Source organism: Dipteris shenzhenensis, chromosome 25 (assembly GCF_047967505.1).
Source record: "Dipteris shenzhenensis isolate YYH24624 ecotype China chromosome 25, Dip_SZ_1.0, whole genome shotgun sequence".
In the NCBI taxonomy this organism is placed as follows: Eukaryota; Viridiplantae; Streptophyta; class Polypodiopsida; order Gleicheniales; family Dipteridaceae; genus Dipteris; species Dipteris shenzhenensis.
In genome coordinates this window covers 4,400,347-4,427,435 of record NC_141620.1, presented here as the reverse complement: position 1 = coordinate 4,427,435, position 27,089 = coordinate 4,400,347, and the positions used below count along the sequence as shown (strand labels likewise).

Sequence of the window (27,089 nt, the reverse complement as noted above, 5' to 3'; positions counted from 1 at the left end):
TCGTCTGTTGTCATGTGAACATCTCATCTATCATTTTCGAAAGAAACAAGTCTAAAACAAATTCTGTATTCTTTCTACCTTGAAATATCATTGGCTCTTGGGGTTTTGCTAAGAAAGGTGCCATGTCATATTTGCTGTGAGATCATCATCGTCCGTTGTCATGTGTACATCTGATGGATCATTTTCAAAAGGAGCAAGTCTAAAATGGAATCTATATTCTTTTTACCTCGAGTTGGCTCTTGGGGTTTAGGGTTTAAGATGAAAGGTGCCGTGTCATAGGATTTAGTTTTCATGCTTCGTTTTAGTATCCTAATCGGAAACTCTGTGAACTTAGTCCTCAAGCAGGATGGTATTAGTGCGAAACATGTTTCAAAAATGTTGAAATTTTCATACGAGTATGATTCAATTTTATTTTCGGTTCCTGGGGTCGAACTTTGTGGCTGTTTTCTGACTTAATACCCTGTTCTGTTTTCGTCTATTCAAGTCTAGTTCTTGATGATGGCAGCACGATTCTGACCCTGTTTTAGCAAATGTTGTTGCACAGCTCTACAGGGTCTGCGTAGCAGGATATGGTCGCTTCTATCAGTGGCCAGCCATAAATACAGAACGTGTGTTTGGTAGCACAGTCACATGATTTATTTAGTGTGCCGAACCTTATTCTGAATTAACACTGTCTATATGGGCCTATGTGTAAACACGGATAGCTCACACACGTTAATACTGTCCTTTCTATCAGTGGGTGGCACAATTACAGGATATATTATTCGTGTCATCTTTACAATTGCATGGTTTTGCCATATGGTATCATGTGCGACTAATGATGCTCTACCCTATTAGTGACCATCAGATGCCCAGGGCCTCGTTCTTTGGCATGAGAGTTTGCACCACAGAAAAGCTTCTTTGTGTGTTATCACAAAGATAGATGTGTGTGCTATTTTCATGTGTATCCCAAGTTGTTCTTTGGCATGAGAGCTTGCACCGAGAGCAGTAAAGCTTCTGTGTGTTGTCACAATAGATAGGGGTGTGGTGCTATTTTCATATTGTGTATCCCAAGTCTTCTGGAGTGGCATGGCAGAAGCACCTCGGATGCTCCATGCAATTGTTTACCATTTCAGACCGGCTCTCTTAGGATGTGTTTGCCATACTTGGAGTGAGTTTGGTGCCCAATGATTAGCTAAAGGTGACCATGAACATTGCAGGTGTCTCACTTAGAATTCCTCGGGGAAGCTCATGGTGCTTAATTGCATTGATGTGAATGAATCGCCTTGAAATGCTGATTATGCTGTTTTGCTATGGAAGAAATGGGCTTGTTTTGTAAGCCTATCCTCCACCACCACATATTCTGGCCCATTCCTTGTTTGTAGAAGGCTGCAACCAGCTAGCTGGAAGCTTGTGACCCTGATATGGTAAGGATTTTGTCTTTTACCACATCTTTCTGAAGTCATTGCCAATAAAAACTATGTTTAGCCCGATCATGTGTCTTTGCGACACCCTCAGGCAAGAATGTATTCCTTTATAAAGTAAAATATAATAGTGTGAGTTTGGAACCAAGTAAATTCTCTCCCAAAACCACATAGATTCAGGATGATTGTGACATAGTGGATTTCGAAAATATGGTTGCTGGCCTCATTCTGCATGTACAGATCTAATGCCATGCACGTCGTCCTCGTCACTAGTGGAGACTTGTCGATGATAAATTTCCCTCCCTCCCTCTGCATACTTGAACTCTGGCATGCGTGATACACTCGCCTTGCGGGAGAAGCATGTGTGCACGTGGAAGAAATCATGTGTCAAGGTATCCTACAGTTTGTGCTACCAGAAGGGAGAGTAAGCTTATGGAGATGCTGTATGTGAGGTTGCCATGCTTGGGTTATTGATGCCTACACACTCAATTGCTCAAGAACTGACAGAGAATTCAGAAACAAGATGCTAGACATTCAATCTATTAAGGGGCAAACAAAGCCCAAGATCAGATTACAAGAAGATCAATGTCTGAATGAGAGCATAGCTTGGTGTGTTTTTTAAAACTGAAAAGCATAGCTTGGTGTGCTAGTGCTAGAGCTTTCTGAACTTGAAGCGCCCGATTGAACTTCTGAACATGATCACCTAAACCTGGATTAACTGAACTCCTGTCTTTTTGTGTGCTCCCATTTATATATTTGGATTCCAAAATTGCCACTTGTGGATTCAAGAAGACTTGTGCAAATGATTCCTGTCACACAGAGGCTTGGAAATAAAGTTGTTAGCCGAGGTGGCCACGTGCACACATTTTATGATTGCTCCTGCATGCGGGTGCTGGGGCTCAATATTTAGCCTGGACTTATCTTGGACTTAGTCCTTGTGGTCCGAAGTCCGAACAGGGTGGTCGTTGCAAGCTAGGGGCGGCACAACTTGGAGGGGTTGGTCTCAGAGAGTGGGGGGTGGTGAAAGGTGGAAGGGGTGTTGAGGTTGAGGCTTGGCCCACAGAGTTTTCATTGACTTTTGGTAATGCTCAGGCTGGGTGTCCAGCAAGGGCTCTTGGGCAACAATCTTGGTATTCTGAGCAGGGGGTTCTGGGGGTCAGCGGTCTGTATCGCTTGTTGGCGGCCTGGTTCAGCGTGTTGCTTGTCCAATTTTTGGGGTATCACTTCTTGCTTGAGGAGTGGCACAGGGCCACTACTTCTGAGGGAAGGGTGTTCTGACCGACTGCATCCTTTCTCCGAATGAAGTGTCACCTGTTGCTGTGCTTGGCCGGGCGCAGACGGTGGGTTCACTCGTGGTGGCTGAGGGGCTCGGAAACAGAGGTTGTGCCAAGAGAGGGAATGGAGGCAAGGGGCCAGCGGACAACTTGGCTGGTTAGCTTCTGCTGCAAGACACACAAATGGGCCCTGAGCTTGTGGTGGCTATGCCCATTTGCCTTTCAAATGTGGCAAAAAGTTAGAGTAGAAGAATGTCGCCCAGCTGACAGACCTTCCTGAGTCACCAATTATACTCTTGGTCACAGAGGAGCTCGAGATGTTGCCAGCGCTTTTCTTCAAGCCAATGTACTCAGAGAAAAATTGGAAATAGGGATGCACTGCCTTGTTAGTCACAGCTAACCCGGTGAAGAGCAATAACTACATGGATGGGATAGCGTGGCACATTGCACTGGTGTAGGAGTGGGATGCTTTTGTGTAGTTGCTAGAAGCCGGGGCATCTCATCAATGAAGTCTTTGGTGAGAGGCACCTTTCTCCCCTGAATTGTAAGACTATCTGTCTTGTCCGCGAAGCTATCGATCAAGGCTTAAGCGTCTTCAGATTTGAAGTGCAACTTCCACTGATGTGGCATAAAGGATTCCAGACAAGCCTTGCACAAGAAGGATTCACTTTCCGGCGTTCAGTCAAAAGCTTGTCATGATCTCTTCTCCTACTACGGAGAGGAGAGTGGAAGGCTTTCTAAGGAAGCCGTATCTGCATGTGTCATGGATTTCTCTGCAGTGTGTTTTTGGTTTTCTTTGTTGTGATCTAAGCAGGCTAGTGATCTGTGTGCGACTTGCGGCATGATGATCCTGAATGGCTGGTTGCAACTCGAGTTTTGACACAATTGGACACCCATAAGTGGGCAACATGGTAATTGGAGGCATGATAGGGCTTCGCTTTGTTGCCATTGATTAGCTCGGGAGTCATTGCCTTGTAGAGCGGTCAGCTGGATTGAGCCATTGGTGATGAAGATTTCTACTACTTTGAAGGGCCATTCCATTTGAGCTTAAGGTTGGGTTTCTTGAGACTAGGAGCTGGGCATCATGGAGAAGTCTTCGTTCAGTAGCTTGAGGTTATGCCATTCACATGCTCTGTCTTCCAAGAAGTGTACTGAGTGGAGGTTCTTTGGGTTGGCCATCTGCTTGGCTACTCGAGCTTGCTGTGACTTGGAACAAATCAATCTCTATTGGGAAGTTTTGAGTTCCGTAAACATGTCTTGGGTCATCGACTTCAATTCTTGGGGTCTATAATCTTTCGGAACTTAGCTCGAACTCATCTTGGATTGGTGGGGATTCTCACCTCGGTATCTTACAGCACTTTGGCACTTTGAGCCATGGGTATCTGAGCAACAAGGGGTAATCGTTCTTCTCCAAGGTAATAGCAACTAAGCTGAACTGTAATGCAGTCCTCTGATGTGATCACTACATCCGAAAGCATGCCTTGCGGGACTATTAGTCGCTGGTCTACCATTCGAGATCAGACGGGAGTGGCTTCAGATTCTCGACCTTAAGTGTTTTCATGAGGTTCGTAGAGATGATGTTCACGCGAGATCCACTATCCATGATGACTCCTTATATGTTGTGCTTTTTGATTTTGACTATGATGATGGGCCCTGGCTTGTCAACACATGGAATATATATTACTAGAATGGTGGGCAAAGTGTCCATCATGCTTGTGGCGAGTGTGGCCAGTTTTTAAATCTCTGAAAATTTCCCATGTGTTGGAAGGCATCATCTTGGTCGGCTCCTTTGGTAGCTCTTGCATGTTGGGTGTTAGACACTACTTCTAATCTCCTACTGTAGATCACGGGAGAAGCACCGAGTTATTCCACCCAGCCAAATCTTGCTGAAGCATGAGAGCTCACAGAGAATTCGAATCATAAACATACGTGAACAGTTCCTTCTCATCTCTCACTAGCTTCAACAAGTCCCATCTCCCTAGATAGATCCAGATGCCACATGTCATCATCACAGGGCCTTCCTAATGCAACATTTCACCCCTCTTGGGATGCATTAAAATCCTTTGCCCCTAGGCACATTCCTTGCATTAGGCCCTTAGCCTTAGATCCACCTAGTCTGGTGCTATCAACCCTCACCTAGGACCTTGACATTAATTCCCTCCCGATCATTTACATGAAGCGCAAACAAATAATTAGAAACATAGATCCTTTAAGGGCTTCCGAGGTCATGCTACCTCGGCTAGAGCGTAACATTCCTTCCCTCTTCAGACATCAGCGTCCTCGATGATAAAGTCTGGGAACACTCTCCGTAACTGGTATACGGATTCCCAGGTAGCTTTGGATAGAGGCTGACCATGCCATGCAACCAACACCATGGGTATCTTCCGATTTCGTATTTGCATTGTTCCTCGGTCCAGGATTCTTGTTGGTTTGCGCCTCGCATTATCCTCTATCTCCTGAAACAAAACCACATCTTCGATTAGTGAGTCACCTGTATGTAAAAATTTCTTTAAGCGTGAAACATGAAAAACCGGGTGCACCTTACACCCTTGTAGCAATTCTAACTTATAGGCTACCTTGCCTATTCTCTTTAGAATTAACCACGGCCCATAGTATCGAGGTGGTAACTTAGCACACTCTCCTGAAGTCAACGAGTTCGAGTGCGAAGGAACTCTGAGAAAAACTTTTTCTCCTTTCTTAAATACTCTTATAGACCGGTTTTCATCCGCATATACCTTGGCTCTATCCATAGTCTGGCGGATATTAGCTCTCGCAAGTGCTAGCATCTCCCGCATCTGAACCACAAAGTTCGCGGCACTAGGCACTTTCTAAGGTACTCCAACTATAGTTGGATTGGCTGGTCTATAACCAAAGTTCAGCTCAAACGGACTAAACCCGGTAGAGGAATGTTTTCTATCATTGTAGGCAAACTCCAACAATGGCAACCACTTGTCCCACGTATGTTGCCTCAGTGACACATATGCTCTCAGCATATCCTCTAAAGTTTGGTTGACTCTCTCCGTCTGACCATCCGTCTCAGGATGATCCCCACTACTCATTCCCAACTTAGTCCTTAGTGTCTCAAATACCGTTGTCCAAAAATGACCGGTAACTCTGACATCTTTGTTTGACACTATGGATCTAGGCAATCCATGCAGACGAAATATATGTCTAATAAACAAATCCGCCACTTGCGGGGCACTAACAGACTCCGTAGTCGGAATGAAGTGAGCCATTTTGGTTAGACGATCAACCACCACCAGGATAGAATCATACCCTCCTTGTGTTATAGGGAGTCCTACAATAAAAACCATGGAAATGCTCTCCCACTTATGAAGAGCCCTAAAGGGGGAATGAGAGCAAGAGGGAGAGAGTGAGAGAGAGAGAACTCCAAGATGTGCGGGTGTGAAGTGATGAGCCACACCACAAAGAGCCCTAAAGGGGGAATGAGAGCAAGAGGGAGAGAGTGAGAGAGAGAGAACTCCAAGATGTGCGGGTGTGAAGTGATGAGCCACACCACAAACTCAGTTGTGTTTTATTAGGATTAGGTTTACCCTATGACTGTCTTAAGACAGTCATAGGTGTCCTATCTTTTAATGAAGGGTTGGCAATGTGCCTTTACCCCAACAACCTCCCACCTAAAGGCCAATGTGCCTAAAGGGGAGAAAAGAATAAAAAATTACAGCAATATACAGTTACTGTATACAAGACCATAAAATAAGAATGGTCTCATCCTAATCCCATGATGTGGCGGCAATGTGCAAACCGCTCTGTAGGCAAGCTCTTAGTGAGCAAATCTGCAGGATTATCATCAGTATGCACTTTCACAAGCTCAAGTCGCTTGTCTTCCAGTACCTCCCTGATGAAATGATATTTCACTTCTATGTGCTTGGTCTTTTGATGAAAGACCGGATTCTTTGCCAACATGATAGCACTCTGACTATCACAATGCAAAACTGGCATATCTCCCGTAATGCCCAAATCTCCCACCAGCCGAGTAAGCCATATTGCTTCCTTGCAGGCCTCAGTGGCTGCAACATATTCAGCTTCTGTGGTTGACAGTGCAACGCATTTCTGCAACCGAGACACCCATGATATAGCACCTCCTGCAAATGTGAAAATATAACCGGTAGTAGACTTCCGATTATCTGCATTGCCTGCATAGTCTGAATCTGTAAAACCATGCACCAATGCATCTTGCCTACCATAGCATATGCACAAGTCTTTGGTACCCTTGAGATATCTCAAGACATTTTTCACTGCTTCCCAGTGCCGCTTGCCTAGATTTGCCATATACCTACTGATGACTCCCACCGCAAAAGCAATATCCGGACGAGTGGCAACCATGGCATACATCAAAGAACCAACTGCAGATGCATACGGAACCTTGGCCATTTCAGCCTTATCATAATCTGATTTGGGGCTGTCCTTACTGCTGAGTTTTAAATGTGGAGGCAACGGGGTACTAATAGACTTCCCCCCCTCCATTTTAAACCTCTGCAGTACTTTGTCAATGTACTCTTTCTGTGACAGAAACAAAAGTCCCTTGGACCTGTCACGAGTAATCCGCATGCCAAGAATATGATTTGCATCACCCAAGTCTTTCATGTCAAAAGACTTATGCAGTTGTTTCTTCAAAGCACTAATCTCATGCTGAGATTTACTGGCAATAAGCATGTCATCCACATATAGAATGAGTAGCATCAGACTGCCATCCTTTGTTCGTTTGGTGTACAAGCAATGATCGGTCTCACACCTATGATACCCTTGGGACTGCATGAAGGCATCAAACTTCTTGTACCATTCCCTTGGCGCCTGCTTGAGTCCATTCAAGCTCCTCTTGAGCTTACACACAAGCTGCTCTTTCCCTTTAACAGCATATCCCTCTGGCTGACTCATATAGATCTCATCATGGAGATCTCCGTGAAGAAAGGCTGTCTTCACATCCATCTGACATAAATCCATGTCGTCATGAGCAACAAGAGCTAACACTGCTCTCAAAGTAGTCATCTTGACTACAGGGGAAAAGATCTCATCAAAGTCAATGCCCTTCTCCTGCTTAAATCCCTTGGCAACCAATCTGGCCTTATACCTCGGTAAAGCATTTGAATCCACTTTGACTTTGTAAACCCACTTGCATGGCAAAACTTTTCTGCCTGCAGGTAACTGCACCAAGTCCCATGTATCATTCTGAAGTAGGGAGTCCATTTCTGACTGCATGGCTTTCTCCCACTTCTTTTTCTCCGTTCTTCCCATAGCTTCCTTGAAGCTGGAAGGCTCACCACAATCTGTCAGCATGATAAAATCAGCCACATTATTGGCTCCTGGAACAAACCTGGCAGGAGGCCGTTGTACACGGGAGCTCCTCCTAACAAAATGTTCCGGATTAGGCTGCTGTCCAGCCTGTTCTTCATGCATGACAGGTGGCTGTACCACCATATCTGGCTGTTCTACAGCCCCATCTGCTGGCATATCCAGTGGTGCATCATTGGCAAAATTATCTGGCTGATTTTCAGCCTGTATACCCTCTTGAATGTTGGGGTAAAGGCACTGGCCACCCTATGTAAATAGTACTTTATGTTGTACTTTAATGTAGGACACTTAAGTACACTAAGTACACATTTGTACTTAGATGTACTTAAGGGTTACTACCTTATCCATAATATATATATGTGTGTACTTGGGGAGGTACCACTCACTCATTGTGATTATCCCCACTATTGTGTGTGTGCAGTGAGTCTCTCTACTCCCTACTCTATCTCCCTCACACTCTATCAACTGGTATCAGAGCCAACGGGCTCTCTCCCTCCGCTTCCACTCCCATCTCTCCCTAGCCTACCCCTACCGTACGGACAAGTCCGTACGGCCGTACATCGTCCGTACAGCCGTACGGACGGATCGCGATAGCCAGGCCAAGGGCGAGGGCGCGGGCGTGGTAGCTGCGGCGCGGCTGCAGGGCGAGGGCGCGGGCGTCGTAGCTGCGGCGCGGCTGCAAGGCGATGGCGCGGGCGGCGTAGCTGCGGCGCGGCTGCAAGGCAAGCGCACAGGGCGCTGCTGCAAGCGCGCAGGGCGCGGCTGCGAGGCAAAGGCTGCAGGGCGCAGGGCGCGGCTGCACGTCGCAGCCAAGGGCTGCAAGGCGCAGGCCACTGCTGCTGACGCGGCTGCATCTGCGCAGGCCACGGCTGCTGACGCGGCTGCATCTGCGTGGCCAGGGCTGCAAGGTGCTACTGCATCGGCGTGGCCAGGACTTCAAGGCGTGGCTGCATCGGCGTGGCCAAGGCTGTAGGGCTCCTCCTCTACGTGGAATCCAGCATCGAAATCGAATGTGCTGAAGATATCTTGCAACAGCTGCGTGCACTCCAATCAAAGCATTTCGAAGGTACTGTTTTGCACTAAAATCGAGTGCATAGTACAGCAGCAAGTACACCTTACAAATACAGCCAGCAGGCAGGGTACCGTGCAAAGGTACGCATTGTGTCCTATTTGGGGCAGGGCTTTCACTCGCACTGAGGCTTAGCTTATGCCGCAAACAGTGTCGAGACAGGTCTATCACTTAGCCAGTGATTGTATGTCAGTGGTGGCACTGATTGTATGCATTGGACAGATCTGTACTTGATACTTGCAGTGTATGCCTTGTTGGATGCACCTCAATGGATTTGCAGTCAGATGCCTTGTGAGCAGTAGCAGTTGATGCCATTTACTGTGTTAATGCACGGAATGTGCTGTCAATTCAAGGGGCTTTTGATGCTATTATGCTTGGGACAAATGCTTTAGCTTGTTGCTAAAAGTACAATCACTTTTGGTACAGATTTGGTCGATTTTGACCAAGTTTGACTTTAGTCAAATTTGGGGCTTTTGTAGCCTGACAGGCAATCTGTCAAGTGGAAGCACTCTACATGCATCAAACTATCTCGTAAAGCACTACTATGCTTTGAAAGTGCAAATTTGACTTACAGTTTTTTTTTGGTCAAAGGTCAATCTTTTTAATTGGAGGTCAAATCTCTGATTTTCTTCATGCATTCAAAGGGCTTTTGAGCAATCTCACTTCCAAACTGTGAATTCAGTTGGGGGGGAAGTTTCTGGAGCATATGGAGGTCTAAAATCAGAGATCTTCATCCACAATCAGAGATTCACTGTTTTTTGACAGTCCTGGACTGTCAACCAGCAAGTTTGACCAGATTTCACTGTCAAAAAGGTCAAAAAGTACTGCTACTTTTTCAGAAAACAGTTCTGGGATTTTTTCTGGAGCACTTTGAAGGAGCTGTACCGCACTTTCGCCAGCAGACCAGACAACAACAACTTGCTGTACTGTTTCTGCAGCAAGTGGGAGAAAGACTTTCAGTTGGTTTTATGCCACTGAAACAGTACCAAGTTCATTTTCTGATCGTACTTCCGCTGCGGGGGAATTTTCTTGGAGTAACTAGTGCTTAATTGCACGACTACAGGGAGTCAAACTCTATTTTCATTACCATGAGTTCCGGCAGCGATGTGTCGTCCTTGTTTCAGATAAAGAAGCTCGAAGGAGCTAAAAATTACGACATATGGAGGACACAATGCTACAATGTGCTGATGCAGAAGGACCAGTACAAGCCTATAAAGGAGAAGGGTGTTAAGCCCTCCAACGTTACTGATGAGCAGTGGGAGAAGATGGACGGCTTGGCTTGGTCGACCATTATGCTTACAGTTGTTGATTCACTGGTTGTAGGCATCAGGGATGAACCTACTGCGTGGGAGATGTGGCAACGTCTTGAGGATACTTATGCCAAGAAAAGTGCCACGGGAAAAGCTTACTGGCTAAAAAAGCTTGTTGGTCTTCAAATGAAGGAGGGGACAGCTATGTTCACTCATATTATTGAGTTTAACAGCATATTCAGCCAGGTGATCAACCAGGGGTTGAAGCTCGATGATGAGCTGAAAGCTACACTCATCCTATGTTCTCTACCTGAGTCATGGGACACATTCAGGACTTCTACCAGCAACTCAAAAGCCATTTTGTTATTTGCAGATGTGGAGAGTGCTCTTCTACAGGAAGAGATGAACAGAAAGAACAATGCTATTGGGAAGTCAAATGCTTTGAATGCACGCAGCAGGTCCAAAACACGTGGAAAAGACAAAGAAAGAGAGAGGAGCAAGTCCCGCTCTAAGAGTGATCTTGTATGCAACTATTGTGGCAAGAAGGGACATATTGAGAAAAAGTGTTTTCAAAAGAAGAATGACCAGAGAGCCAAAGAAGGCAAGGCTCAAGGCAAGTCTAAGGGCAAAGAAAAAGAGGAGCTGAATGTTACTTATGTTAGTGACAGTGACAGTGGACATGAGATATGTTTCACCTCTTCACTGGAGGCTCATACACTTCATGCTGGTGATGGATCAGATATGTTTTCTTGGATTATAGATTCAGGTGCTTCCTTTCATGTGACATCCTACAGAAATCTGTTTGTCAGATATGCAGGAGGGCAAAAGGGAGTGGTCTTTCTTGGTGATAACCATGCATGTTCTATCATTGGCATAGGTGATGTCAGGCTTGTGCTTGAAAATGGCCAGCAGTTAATGCTTAAAGGGGTCAGGCATGTTCCTGAGGTGAAGAAGAACTTGATTTCCACAGGGTTGTTGGATGATGATGGTTATCATACCACCTTTGGTAATCAGAAATGGAAAATCAGCAAAGGGGCAATGGCTATTGCCAGGGGTCCTAAGGTTGATACTTTGTATTCACTTCATGGTGGACATTGTCCACATTCTGATGTAAATGCCACCGAGCTGCCAAAGATTTCATTGTGGCATAGCCGGCTTGGCCATATGAGTATTAAGGGAATGGAGCAACTGGCTCATTTTGGTTACTTGCCGAGTCTAAAATTTTCAGATTTAAAGAAATGTGAATTTTGTCTCTACGGTCGTCAAGTACAAATACCTCATAAGAGAAGGTCAGATCAGAAATTACAGCTCTTGGAGCTCGTACATACAGATGTGTGTGAGATGCCTACACTCTCTTTAGGAGGCTCAAAGTACATACTGTCATTCATAGATGACGCCACCCGCAAAGTGTGGGTTTACACTCTCAGGAAGAAGAGTGATACGTTCAAGGCTTTCACTAAGTTTGTTGCACTGGTCGAAAATGAGACAGGCAAAAAACTGAAAGCCTTACGATCTGACAATGGTGGAGAGTATTTGTCCAAAGAGTTTCAAGAATTCTGTGAGGCAAAGGGTATTCAAAGGGTGTTGTCTGCACCATATGATCCTCCACAAAATGGTACAGCTGAAAAAATGTTCAGGACCATTCAAGAGAAAGTCAGATCTATGTTGTCACATGCTGCACTGCCCCACACATTTTGGGCTGAAGCTGTAAAGACAGCTGTGCACCTTATTAACAGGTCACCAAACAAGAGACTATGTGGTGGTGTGCCTGAACAGGCATGGACGGGCAAGCCTCCGTCTTACAAACACCTACGGGTCTTTGGTTGTGTCGCGTATGTGCATGTACGCAGGGAGGACAGAACTAAATTGGATCCAAAGTCTCTTAAATGCATATTCCTAGGTTACGGTGACAAAGGTGAGATGGGCTACAGGTATTGGGATCCCAAGAACAGAAAACTTATACGCAGCAATGATGTCGTGTTTGATGAAACCATCATGTTCAAGGAACCTGTTGTACAGCAGGAACCTTTAAAAGTAACTATTGATGATGACAGGCATCATGGACAACACAGACAGGCTGTAAATCAGCCACAACAGCAGCATAATCAGCCATTAAATGATGCTGCAGCAGATCCTAATGGACAGCCAGTTATGGCAGAAAACATCCCAATGGATGAGGCACAGTTAGGTGATCTTCCTGACATGCAAATGCAGCCAGGAATCATGGAACAGCCACCTTATCTGGGTGATGAACAGGCTGGACAGCCAGCTCAAGATGATGGTCTTTGGGTTAGAAGGTCAACCAGACAGACGCGGCAGCCAGAAAGATTTGTTCCAGGCATTGATTATTTGATGCTCACTGATTGTGGAGAGCCTTCATGCTACAGAGAGGCTAGGCAGAGGGCAGACAAGGTTCAATGGGATCTTGCTATGAAGTCTGAAATGGACAGTCTTCACAAGAATGGCACTTGGGAATTGGTACCCTTGCCTACTGGTAAGAAGGTACTGCCATGCAAATGGGTTTATAGACTTAAAGTCACACTTGGTGAAAAGCCAAGGCATAAAGCCAGACTGGTTGCCAAAGGGTTCAAGCAGGAATATGGTGTTGACTTTGAGGAGATATTCTCTCCCGTTGTCAAGATGACAACACTCAGAACTGTATTAGCATTGGTTGCACATGCAGATATGGATTTGGTCCAAATGGATGTCAAAACAGCATTTCTTCATGGTGATTTACATGAAGAAATTTTTATGCAGCAGCCAGAGGGTTTTACAGTGAAGGGCAAAGAGAAGCTTGTATGCAGACTGAAGAAAAGTCTTTATGGTCTAAAACAGGCACCCAGGGAATGGTATCATAAGTTTGATACATTCATGCGAACCCAGGGTTACAGGAGAAATGACATTGATCACTGCTTATATACCAAGAAAGCTTCAGATGGCAGTTTACTTATCCTCATTTTGTATGTGGATGACATGTTAATTGCTGGAAAATCTCATAAGGAGATGAATGCCTTGAAAAAGAGATTGCACCAGACCTTTGATATGAAGGATCTTGGTGATGCCAACCATATATTGGGTATGCGCATACTTCGGGATAGGGAAAAGCAGTTGTTATACTTGTCTCAGAAGGAATACATTGGCAAGGTCTTGCAGAGATTTCACATGGAGGGGGGGAAGAGTATTGGTACTCCATTACCTCCTTATGTGAAAATCAGTGCTTTGGACAGCCCTCAGACAGATGCTGAGAGAGCTGAGATGTCAAAGATTCCGTATGCATCAGCGTGTGGCAGTCTCATGTATGCTATGGTTGCAACGAGGCCCGATATTGCGTTTGCAGTGGGAGTGGTTAGCAGATACATGGCTAAACCTGGCAAGAAGCATTGGAATGCAGTGAAAGGTGTCATGAGATACCTAAAGGGTACACAGGACTTGTGTATATGTTTCGGCAGTCAAGATGCCAAAGTGTAGGGTTATACAGACTCTGATTATGCCGGTCACCCTGATACCCGGAAGTCTACTACCGGCTATGTTTTCACTTTCACTGGAGGTGCAGTGTCGTGGGTATCTAGAATGCAGCAATGCGTTGCATTGTCTACCACAGAAGCAGAATACATTGCAGCCACTGAGGCATGCAAGGAGGCTATATGGCTATCTCGGTTAGTGGCAGATTTGGGTTATCCATTGGAGATTCCATTGTTGCATTGTGACAGTCAGAGTGCCATACAGTTGGCACGTAATCCTGTCTTTCATGCAAAGACGAAGCACATAGATGTGAAATATCACTTTATCAGGGAGGTGCTTGAAAACAAGCAAATTAAGCTTGTTAAGGTGCATACAGATGACAATCCGGCAGATCTGTTAACCAAAGGGTTAGCTGCAGAGAGGTTTGCACACTGCAGATCTCTTATGGGTATTGGTTGAGGCCAATATTCTTTCTCTCCTTGAGGGCACACTGCCTTTAAGTGGGAGGTTGTTGGGGTAAAGGCACTGGCCACCCTATGTAAATAGTACTTTATGTTGTACTTTAATGTAGGACACTTAAGTACACTAAGTACACATTTGTACTTAGATGTACTTAAGGGTTACTACCTTATCCATAATATATATATGTGTGTACTTGGGGAGGTACCACTCACTCATTGTGATTATCCCCACTATTGTGTGTGTGCAGTGAGTCTCTCTACTCCCTACTCTATCTCCCTCACACTCTATCATTGAACAGGGTGATCTGCAGCAGCCTACTGCTGCATATAAATGGGCATTCTTTGCTGTCCAACATCATCATAAATAACCCTCCTGTATTCCACAGGTTGCACGGGTTCCTTGTGTACACTATCCTCCTTAAAGATGACATCATTGCTGCGTATAATCTTCCGTTTAACGGGATCCCATAACCTGTACCCCATTTCACCTTCGTCACCATAACCCATAAAGATGCATCTGATAGACTTTGGATCCAGTTTGGTGCGTAGTTCTTTGCGTACATGAGCAAAGCACTCGCAGCCAAATACACGTAAGTGCTTATATGAAGGTGGCTTGCCAGACCACACCTCTTCTGGCACTTTCAACTCCAAAGCCTTGTTTGGCGACCTGTTAATAATGTGAACTGCTGTTTGCACGGCTTCTGCCCAAAAGCCATGGGGTAATGCAGCATAAGACAACATACATCGAACCTTCTCCTGAATAGTTCGATTCATACGCTCACTTGCACCATTTTGAGACGCATTATGAGGGGCTGTGAGTTCCTGTTTGATGCCCTTAGCTTGGCAAAACTGCACAAAAGCATGTGACAAATACTCACCCCCATTATCGGACCTGAGGCATTTCAGCCTGCGTCCTGTCTGATTCTCAACCTGAGCAACAAACTTCTTGAAAGCATCTAAGGCATCTCCCTTATGCTTCAAGAAATAGACCCACACCTTACGTGTGGCATCATCAATGAAAGTAATAAAATATTTTGCACCCCCTAGTGATAACTGTGGCATCTCACACAAATCAGTGTGCACTAGATCAAGTGGTGCTCTATTCTGGGGAGTTCTCCTCTTATGAGGAGTCACAGAATGCTTGCCAAATATACAATGATCACAAGTAGGCAAATCTGAAAAAGAAAGAGGCGGCAGATAACCCAAACGTGACAGTTCTTGCATTCCTTTAACAGACATGTGTCCCAACCGGCTATGCCACAATGAAACCTTTGGCAGCTCGGTTATGGCAACAACATGATTACCCACACTGGAAACATAAAGAGGGTACAAGGTATCACTCTTAAAACCCTCAGCCACTACAGCCTGGCCATCAGTAATCACCCATTTGGAATCCCCAAATGTGGTGTGGTAACCACTGTCATCCAATAAGCCAGTGCTAATCAGATTTTTCTTGATTTGCGGCACATGGCGGACACCATCAAGCATAAATATGCGTCCATCAGGAAATACTATCTGTATACTGCCAATCCCTGCAATCTGACATGCATAGTTGTTTCCAAGATGAACAACTCCATGAGTACCTGTGTAGGAAGTAAACCACTCCCTATGAGGAGTAACATGAAAAGAGGCACCTGAATCCAAGAGCCAGGTGTGCATGTCATGGCCATCAATAACCAAAGCATGTGCTATTACAGCAGAAGAGCATAAAACATCATGTATGTCACTGTCACTATCCTCTGCTGCAACATTCACTGCATCCAAGTCATCTGCCTTGGCCTTGCCTTTGCCTTTGCTTGCATTTCCTGCATCCTTTGATTCAGCCTTCTTGGCTTTTTGATCCCGTATGAACTTGAAGCACTTAGACTTCACATGTCCCTTCTTGCCACAATAAAAGCATTCAATGTCCTTTTTGCCACGGGACTGATTGCGGGATTTGGACTTACTAGCAGATCTCCCCTTCTGCTGAGTCCTGCCTCTATCCTGTACCTGCAAAGCATTTGAAGACTTGCTGCCCGCATTATTCTTCCTGCTCATCTCCTCCATAAGGAGAGAGCTCTCTACATCAGCATAAATAAGAGTGACATTCGAGTTTGACAGGGTGGTCTTGAAAGTGTCCCAACTCTCGGGAAGGGTACACAGCAAGAAAGTAGCCTTGAACTCCTCATCAAGGTTCAACCCCTGTGCAATCAGCTGTGTAAAGATGGCATTGAACTCACTCAAGTGTGAGGTCATAGCTGTACCTTCCTTCATGCGAAGATCGACCAGCTTCTTCAGCCAATAAACCTTACTGGCTGAGCTCTTTTGGGCATACAATTCTTCTGGTCTTTGCCATAGACCATAAGAGGTCTTTTCAGCCTGTACATTGAACACAAGAGTGTCTGAAATAGTGAGCATGATAGCTGCCCTCGCAGACAAATCAAGCTCTTCCCAGTCATCAGCTGCCATGTCAGATGGCTTGACACCCTTCACCCTTATGGGCTTAGCAATCTTCTTTAACAGAAGTACATTCAAGCACTGTTCTGTCCATAATGCATAGTTGTGTGCTCCTTCCAGTTTCTTTATGTTCAGAATCGAAGAATCACTTCCCCCTGATGCCATATCAGATAAGGAAAGTACCTGACTCCCTGGAAGTAAAAAAAAAGCTGAATAAAAATTCTGATTTCTCAGAAAAAACCTGCTTTATTCAAGAGCCATAAGCACTCTCAATGGTGCTGTTTTTACTGTCAGGAAAATCTGCAGCAAAACAGTAAATGACCCTGCAAATACTGTACCTTCTGACACACTGTACCGTGCTCAAAGAGGCATAAAAAACAGTAATTTCAGACTGCTGCAGCTGCTCAACAAGTGCTTAACAGTGCATAATCATCTGACAAAGCACAAACACTGCTGTACTGACTGTACTGATCACTTCTCCCACCTCAGATGAGGTATTGCACTGAGTTAAATTGCAGAAACCACTTGGCAAACACCCAAAAAAAAAATGACACTTCAGCCTGTCACAAAACCTGCAACAGAAAATGGGATAAATCCCAAGCAATCACCCTTATACCAAGGGGAGAAAATGCATTTGAAGATCTCTGTCGGTAACCCAAGTGCTATCAAACAAAGTCTGGGCAAAAGCCCCTTGATCTGACACCTGAATCAAGTAGAGAACACCTCAACACTGAGGTAGCATGCAATATGAAAATCTCTCTGACAAAATCATCCACCAATGTAATGCATATACTGCCCTGTGTAGAAATGACATACACAGATCCCAACATACAAATACTCAATGAGGAACCTTTTGAGCACTGTCAACGATGGACAGTTAGGGACCGAGTAAACTCGATGCGCCCTGGCCAAGCGTGGCTCAACTGAAGTTCTCTGAGTGTTGCACAAGAAATGTGACCTGCAAGAAAATGTCACCTCAACACTGCAGAAATCAAGACAAATGTGTGCACTCTGGCACCACACTGCCTCAAGGCATACAATGCATCACCTTCCGGGTAAAAGCCCTATGATCTGCTCACTTGTGAACTGAGATTCAAACCCAGTAAAAGCATATGTCCTCTTGTAAAATCAAGGCATTACATTCCCAGAACAGAATAACTGTGCAATCAACCACACACTGTGGTTCTCTTCACCTCAAGCACGAGATGAATGAAAGTACTTGCTGTACTTTCAAGATAAGACAGTTTTGTGAACTGAAAAATGACCCTGAATCAAGAGGAATGAAGAGCAGAATGCTATTCCACCTCTCTTTCTTCCCCAAACAAAAAATGCCTTTTGTACTTTCGTACTTGCTGTACTTGTACAACAGCCAGATCCAAGGAGAACAAAAAATTTCTTCTGACACAGATCCAAAAAAAAACCGAAAAAATGTATCTCCCTGCTGCACAAAATCAGAAACAGCTCCCTGCTGTAGGACCTGTCAACGTACAGTACAGTAATCTGTACCAGTTGAAGAGGGCCGTCCGTACGGACGTACGGCCGTACAGATGTACGGCGCACGAAGGAGGCCTGCGGCAGCTCCTGCGCGCTGCACCGATGTGCTGCTCCCTGCTAGGTGGCGCGATGCTGCGCCGCCCTGACCTGCGCAATGCAAAGAAAAACCGCCGCCTTTGCTGCTCGACGCGCTGCTGCCCTGCGCCCTGAACTGCTGCGCCGCCTGCGCCCTGATCGACGAAGCTCGTCCGTACAGATGTACGGACGACGTACGGCGCTGTACACCTGCGCTAGGTAGGGGTCGAGGATGGTAAGGGCTAGGCTAGGGAGTGGAGGGGAATGGCTCTGATACCAGTTGAAGAGCCCTAAAGGGGGAATGAGAGCAAGAGGGAGAGAGTGAGAGAGAGAGAACTCCAAGATGTGCGGGTGTGAAGTGATGAGCCACACCACAAACTCAGTTGTGTTTTATTAGGATTAGGTTTACCCTATGACTGTCTTAAGACAGTCATAGGTGTCCTATCTTTTAATGAAGGGTTGGCAATGTGCCTTTACCCCAACAACTTACTTAGTGGTACTTCCAAGGGCTGTAAAAGTCCGGGTGGCTTCACCCTACCTGACACGAGAAACACCGTGTCACATATTCATGAATATGCTTTTTCATCTTTGGCCAAAAGAAATCTCGCTTCACGAGATCATATATCTTCTCGATCCTTGGATGTTCCGCACACGGGCTATCATGGCACTGTCGAATGACTCTCTGCTTGAGATCATTCTGACTAGGTACTACAACCTTGCCATTTCTTTTCAGCATACCATCCCTTATGATATATCTTGCATGTGTTTGGCCTTTTCTGGATGCCAGGTCATCCTTTTCATTTTCCCCGGGTTTAAACACATGAGCCTTAGGCCATAAGCTCTAGACAAACTTGTCCACCTTTTGAGTTTCTCTAATTTCGGCCATCAGAGCACTCTCTAATACCGTGAAACTCAGGTTGTGCATAATGCGAGACAATGCATCAGCAACCTTATTATCTTTTCCTCTTCGGTACCGAATCGTTAGATTAAACTCCTGCATGAGCTCTGCCCACCTAGCTTGGCGGTCCCTCAAGTCAGGCTGTTTAGAAAAATGTTTCAGAGTATCATGATCCACATCCACATAAAACTTTGAACCATACAAATAATGCCTCCATGTTTTCAAAGTATGGATAATAGCATACAACTCCAATTCATGAGTTGGCCAATTCCTTTGAGAGGGAGAAAGCTTCTTGCTTTCAAAGGCTACTGGCCTTCCCTCTTGAAGGAGGACTGCTCCTACCGCAATGCCACTTGCATCGGTTTCCAGGAACAACGGTTTGTGGGGATCAACTATTTTTAACACCGGTCTTGAGACCACAGCTTGTTCTATGGTGTTAAAACTTTCTTGTTGATTCTGTCCCCATCATGGTTGTTAAGACACTCGTGTCTTATGATAAGACACTTAACACACTTAAGACACGTGTCTTATCTTAAGACACCTTTAGACACTCTAGTGTTTTTTTTTTTTTCTTGGTGGGTGAGGAGTAACAACACACATTGAGTTTGACTTAGCCATGCTATCACTGATGGTGACTTTGGATCTAGCAGTGGCAGTGACCTCATAGATTCAGATTAGGATGAATCTTTAGAGATTTGAGTCTTGAGAGTCGAAAGCTTTCTTTCAATTATATGTATCGAGATGCAGTTTTCATTCATGTCACATGTGACAAGATTCAATTGTCAGTTTAAACCTTTTAGTACTCAAAACTTGCGAGCTCTTCAGTCGTGAGTCTTAACTTTAACTTTTAAGTCTTGAGTGACGAGTCTTGACTCTTAACTACATTGTACAAGTGCATTGTTTCTTCTTGCATTATTTAAGTGTAGCTTATTGTACTTCTAGAATCTAGCAGCTAGCTATGCTAGCAAGTTGTACATTTGTATACTTATACATATATTAATTAAGTATTTATTATTATAACCACAATGGCGTGTCTTACGTGTCTTATCTTTAAGACACTTTAGACACTCGTGTCTGAAGCGTGTCTAACGTGTCGTGTCTTAACGTGTCTTACAACCATGGTCCCCATATAAAAGGTACTTTATCTGAGGTCAGATCAGTCAATGGCGATACTATCTCGGAATATCCTTTGATATGCCTTCTATAAAACTGGACAAACCCCAAGAATGATCGCAGCGCGGTCAGACTCTGAGGGATTGGCTAAGTTAGTATCGCAGCCACTTGCTTTGGATCCAGTAATTATGAATCCTAAATATTCAAGCCTAACCATACACAGTATAGTTTTCTTTTTATTTACATAAAGATTGGCTTTCCTCAAAGTACTATTCTTAAGTGTTCACGATGCTCAGTAACACTTTTACTGAATATCAGGATATCGTCAATAAAATGTACTACAAACTTTTCGATATACGGACGTAGTAAATCGTTCATAATCATGACGAATGTCGCTGGAGCATCGGTAAGTCCGAAGGGCATTACCAAAAACTCATAATGACCAAAAGTGTGTTTGAAAGCGGTTTTATGTACATCCTCGGCTCTAATCCGGATCTAATGGTAGCCACACTTAAGATCTATCTTGCTGAAAATCACGGCTCCATGTAATGCACCTAGCAAATTATCAATCCGAGCCATCGGATACCTGTGCTTAACAGTGATATTATTCAATGCTCTGTAATCTATACAGAGGCGAAACGTATCATCTTTTTTCTTCTTTAATATCACTGGCGAAGCAAAAGGTGAGAAACTTGGTTCAGTAAAACTCATTCTATAGGGAGGTCTATTTACAGGTTCTGCCCCTGAAATCTGTTCAATCTTATGCTGAACATTCCGCACGGGAGGTAACCCACAAGGTAGTTCATCCCTAAAACATTCAGAGAACTCCTCTGTTATAAGATTAGCCAGCTTGGCCATCTCACCACTTTGCGTAACATCAGTGCTAGCCGAAGAATCATCAACCGGCTCTACCGATGCTGTGCAAAGGAATAAAAACTCTTCTTGAGCTTTTTGGATTTCCGTCACGGAAACCAACGGTCCCTGAGGTATATCTTTTTCACCTCGCAAGACATAAAGCACATCATTTATCTTGAATTGCTATACGTGCTTTTTTCAATCAATGGCTGGATTCTTCCTAGAATGCCATGCCATACCCAGGGCTATATCTGCATGAGCAAGCTTGGTCATTTCAAAATCAAGCTTCTCAGCATAGTCCTGAATACGAAGCTTCAACTGGGTAACCCTTTGGTTCCATACTTCAGTTGAACTTCCATCTGCCATCCTGACTGTATACGCATAGTCAGATGGACTTGTTTTTAACTTCAGCCTCTTCACGAGCTTGGAGTTAATCACATTGTGCGTCGACGCCGAGTCAAACAACACAATGACATCATGATTGGCCACTTGTCCTTTCATTTTAATTAACTCCGTATCATTAAAGGCTGTATACCCCGTTGGTGCGGGCTTAGATAGGATGTTATCAGGTGCACTCGTTAACTAGCTTAGCAACAGACACACATAACAAATAAGGTACTAACCTCTGAGAAGATCCCGCTAGCCGTATCATTAAAGGTTGTATACCCCGTTGCTGCGGGCTTAGATAAGATGTTATCAGGTGCACTCGTCACTAGCTTAGCAATAGACACACATAACAAACAAGGTACTAACCTCTGAGAAGATCCCGCTAGCTGAATCTGCATCTCTTTCGCTCTGGGACTTCCCTCCATCTCCACGTTGCATTCCGAGACCACCATCTCAGCCATCCGATGATCTTTGTTACGTGGACAATCCTTCCACTGATGAGGCTGAAGGCAACCAAAACATAAGCCTTCTCTCCTCGCTTTTCCCCTTTGTTCTGGGTTTAAGGGAGATTTAGACCAAGCCCGGGCTGCCATTGGGGTTACTTTCCTTTTCACTCCAATGGTGGTACTTGGTTTAGGAGTTTCAGCTGGTTTCGCCTGCTTGGCTTGACCACTCAGTTGAGAACGACTCCCTTTACTAATCCATTTCTTCTTAAACCTAGATTTCTTTTGGTACCCATACTGGGTTCCATCTGTGCAAACCCACTTGGTCTGTTGCCCTTGGCATCTTCATAGTTCAGGGCTATGGCTACAGCGTGTTCGCATACTTAGCCCGAACTTCCATTTTTATTCGATCATTCAATCCAAATATGAAATCCTTCACTTGGATTGATTGAGGTAGGGGTTCATCAACCTTCATTACACTCTCTTGAAACTTATCAGTGTATTCTGCCACTGACAAATTTCTTTGACGAAGGTTTCTATACTGATCCCAAGCTCGGGATGCTTCGTCAGGAGGTAAGAAGTGTTTCCTGAATTCTCTTTTAAACCCCTCCCAGGTAGTGGATGCTATACCATCTTTTTGTTGTTTAATCCACCACCGATCTGCTGCCTCACTAAACATGTGGGTGGCCTCACGGATCCTTTTGATGTCATTTCTGATTTCATAAATGGCGAACGCCTCGTCCCATTTGTGTAACCAGGTCTCAATGACATCGGAGCTACGGTCGTTCATCCGACCAGAATACTTTTCCGGTCTGTAATTGGCAATATTTGGCACTTTAGCCTTCCTAGGCTCGACCGTATGGACACTAGACTCCGGTTCCATTGGAGCCTTTCCCTTCTTCTCTCGAGAAGGTCTGGCAGACATACTATGTATCGCTCTCCTAAGTTCAGACTGCCCTGCATTGGCCTGCAACTGCTGTGCTAATAACTGTTGCAAGGCATCCTCAAGCAATGCAATCCGGCCAGATAAAGTATGAGCTACTGGGCGCGACACCTACTGGGTCGGCCGGACTCCTGACTCACCAGGGTCCCTCTTGGAAGCTCCCTCTTCTGCTTCCATTCAGTTCAATGGGTGTTTTGTTCTGGTTTGTTTTGTTTTGTTTTTTTTTAAAACACCGCTAGAACACTGTATTTATAAGCTGACACAATTCAGTGTACTGACACTCTGACACAATTCCCTATACTAGGAAATACCTGCAATCCCACATGTACCCTGACTAGGCATTTGACACATGCATAACCCAAATAGCGCTTTTCCCTATACTAGGGAAATTCTTGCAAACTGACTCTGACTGAAGCACACAGGCATAATCTGTCCTTGCTATAGCATCGCAAACTGCATACACTGCTACAATCACAAGAGCCTAATCTGTTTCTGACAAAACAGGAATGACAGAACAAAAGGGAAAATGAGTAAAGTGCTCCCTGGTCTAAATCTGTCTGAGGGAATCTGTCTCAGGTCGATTTGCGGGGTAGCAGAACTTGCAAAAGGGTTGGCACTTGATGCTTCAATTTTGCAGCTTGCACTTTTGGGAATTGAGCGAGTTGGAGCCAATTATATCACAATTACTCTGATTGCAACTACAGTCGGTAATTGAAATTGGTGGCCAACGAAGTCCCATCATACGAGCTGTTTACGTGCCCTTGAAGGGCTGCGACTGTGGGCCCGATGTATTGGAACCTTGCTCTCCGTTCCTCGTCACAATTCACGAACCACAAGCGATGACTTTGCAAATAAGACGTACAGCCACCACGCTGTTCGTCGTCAAACCATCAGCCTAACACCGTCTGTCAAGGTCGATGAGCGCAGAACCTGCCCGTCAACCCACGAACCTTTATGCACAACACACCGCAATTCCTGCTCGCCAGTGCCAGAGGACCACCGCACTGTTCTGCTTGGAATCAGTCTCCTCGTTGTCACATATTGCTTCGAAAGCCTCACCGTTCACGAACCATCGCCTGTGCGTCAATCCCTTCGCTAGTCTGTCAACCTGCCTTTCCTGCGCTCTGCGACAAGCTTGCGTAGGCCAGTTCGTAGGCCAGCGCCGATCGAACCCACAAACAGTCCCGCACTCCTTGTACCTGACCGCTTCAGATCGCGCTGCAAGAGATCGCTCAAAATTTTTTTTTCGTCAATCTTACAGCTCTGGTCTTTCATCACCCAGATCGTCTCTCTCACCTAGCGACCTTAAGCTCTGATACCAATTGTTAGACACTACTTCTAAACTCCTACTGCAGATCACAGGAGAAGCACGGAGTTATTCCACCCAGCCAAATCCTGTTGAAGCATGAGAGCTCACAGAGAATTCGAATCATAAACATACGTGAACAGTTCCTTCTCATCTCTCTCTTGCTTCAACAAGCCCCATCTCCCTAGATAGATCTAGATGCCACATGTCATCATCACAGGGCCTTCCTAATGCAACATTTCACCCCTCTCTTGGGATGCATTAAAATCCTTTGCCCCTAGGTACATTCCTTGCATTAGGCTCTTAGCCTTATATCCACCTAGTCTGGTGCTATCAACCCTCACCTAGGATCTTGACATTTATTCCCTCCCGATCATTTACATGAAGCACAAACAAATAATTACAAACATAGATCCTTTAAGGGAAATGTCGACTGATTCTTCCGAGGTCATGCTACCTTGGCTAGAGCGTAACATTGGGTGGTGAAGCCGAGTTGGGGATTTTCGGCTCGGTGGCTTGCTTAGGTCTAGAATTATTTACAGCATGTTTTGCTTAGGCAATGGCTTGTGGTGGATTGTTCCTTGGGTGTTCCCTGCACCTCTTGGAGCTGCACTACGGACCTCGTGGGTATTTCACTGCAGGAGCTTTTCCCTTAAATCTAGGCTATTGCTTTGATTTGCTCCTTCAGAGCTATTTCATTCCTTGTGAGCCTCACGAGTCACTTCATGAACTTGTGCTGGGAATGCCTCAGTCAACACGGCACGACATTCAACGTTCGGGTGTGTGCCTTTCTCAATTGTTGCGGAGGAGTTTTACGTGTTTTTGCCTCAAGTTACTTGCACTTTTTACTTGCCCTCCTTCCTCGCATGAAGGAATACTTACCTTACCTTACCTCGGTCTTGGAAATTTTAACGGGGTGGTCAGTTAGCTTGGTCTCTTGGTTGGTAGCTGGCTTGACCTCGTTCGTGGTGTTCAAAGCGCTCCTTAGCCCTTGCTCTTCATGAGATACTTGATTGGTGTTGACAGTTTGCTTGTTTCTTATACCAGTGTTGTGTTCATGCTTGACATAGATCTTGCAAATTTTTGTGAGGCACTCACACTCCGTGTGGTCGCCTCATCGGCATTTGCTGCACCATTTCTCCATTGCCCCGGGTCTAAGTCGGATCCCTAGCTTTTTGCAAAGCTTTCTTCAATTGCTTGTTCTCAAGGGACGACTTGCTTCCGTCTCCTCGTCGCCTTTGGTTTGGCCACGTTGCTCTTCTTTAGGGCCATTGCTCATTCTTGTACCCCTCAATAGGAAAGTTCTCATTTTCATTAGGGAGGCTACCGAGTTGATTCACTAGAGCACGCATCCGTAACACAGTTTTGGATGGACTCGTTTTTTTATCTTTTTCCTTCAAGTTACTAAGCTTGGTGCAAATGAAACCGGCCTGAAGGCCAACAAGAGGGCGGTAATAGACAACTAACCAGCCAATGCTTTCACAGCTAAATACTCAGCAAACATTTCAAATACAAATTGGAAGCTAGAGTGCTCCTGCTCAAGAACAAGGACACAGATTGGCCCCAAACGCTTGGTGCCCCTTTCGGTATTTCTTTATTAACTGAAGAAGCCAGCAGATGCTTCACATGCACATGCTCTTCAGGATGATTGGGCATGGGCTGTCCATTGCTCATTTGATCCCTCCAAAGCTGATGCACTCTTTACTGCTAATGATGCTCAGTCCTGGTACTTTGATAGTGGTGCTTCCAAGCATGTCACATCTTGCAGACAGTTGTTTCATTCTCTAACTGATGCACCTCGAGGGGGGACTGTTACATGTGCCAATAATGCTTCATATGCTGTAAAAGGAGTTGGAGATGTGCAGCTCACATCCATTTCCAGCCATCCTGTCACTTTGACAAATGTTCTTTTTGTGCCTGGCATTGAAGTCAACTTGATTTCAATTTCAGCAATTGCTACTTCTGGTTTCAGAGTAATTTTTGATGGCTACAGATGCCTAGTATATGATTTTCGTGATGACAATGCCATAGTTCTCACTGGCACTTTGCAAAAAGGGCTTTATCACCTTGATCATCATTCAGCTGCACTTTCTATTGAAGCATTGGCCATTTCAGATTCACAGCTTGCTGAAACTCATCTTTGGCATGAGAGAATGGGCCATCTCAATTATAGAGCTCTTGCAAAGCTACATTCACAGCAGATGGCAAATGATGTACCTCAGACTCACACAGTTACTAAACATGTGTGTGAAGGTTGTCTTTTGGGTAAGATGCATCGATTTCCTTTTCAAAAGAATTGTCTAAAACTCTCACAAAGGAAATTGCAGCTAGTACACAGTGATGTCTGTGGCCCAATGAGGACAAATACCATTGGAGGATACAAGTATTTCATGACTCTCATTGATGATTTCACAAGGTATTGCTGGGTATATCCTTTAAAGGCCAAATCTGAAGTTTTCTTATGCTTTTAGAGATGGCTGAATATGGTTGAGAATGAATTAGGATGCAAGCTTGTCACCCTCAACACAGATAGGGGGGGTGAGTATATGTCAAAGGAGTTTGATGCATTTCTATCCTCGCGGGGCATTATTCACCAGAAACTCTACCTCTAATCTTCCTTTGCGTATGTGCCAAAATTTGCTTTGGAACTAGGATCTCATCCAGCTGCTCAATCTCTGGTTGCATCTTCAAAGGCATATGCTTTAGCACATCGCCCTTGAAAGGCTTAAAGAGACTCATCATGCTGAGCTTGGAGAACAACCGGTCTTTGCCCCTCTTCTTTTTCAGCCTTGCCTTTGAACCCAATCACCTTCTTTAAATACAAGCTCACGGCGGTAACAATCAGCTGCCTTCTTTTGCTGTGCTTGAGTCTTCTGGAGAGCTTGCTTCACCTTCTTGTAAGCCACA

General features: G+C 45.0%; 1 protein-coding gene across 1 annotated transcript in view; it reads left to right on the top strand.

Annotated features, from left to right (window-relative positions):
- Positions 1-27,089, top strand: part of CPR5 (protein) — a 34,765-nt gene that overhangs the window by 1,683 nt on the left and 5,993 nt on the right. The window lies entirely within an intron of this gene.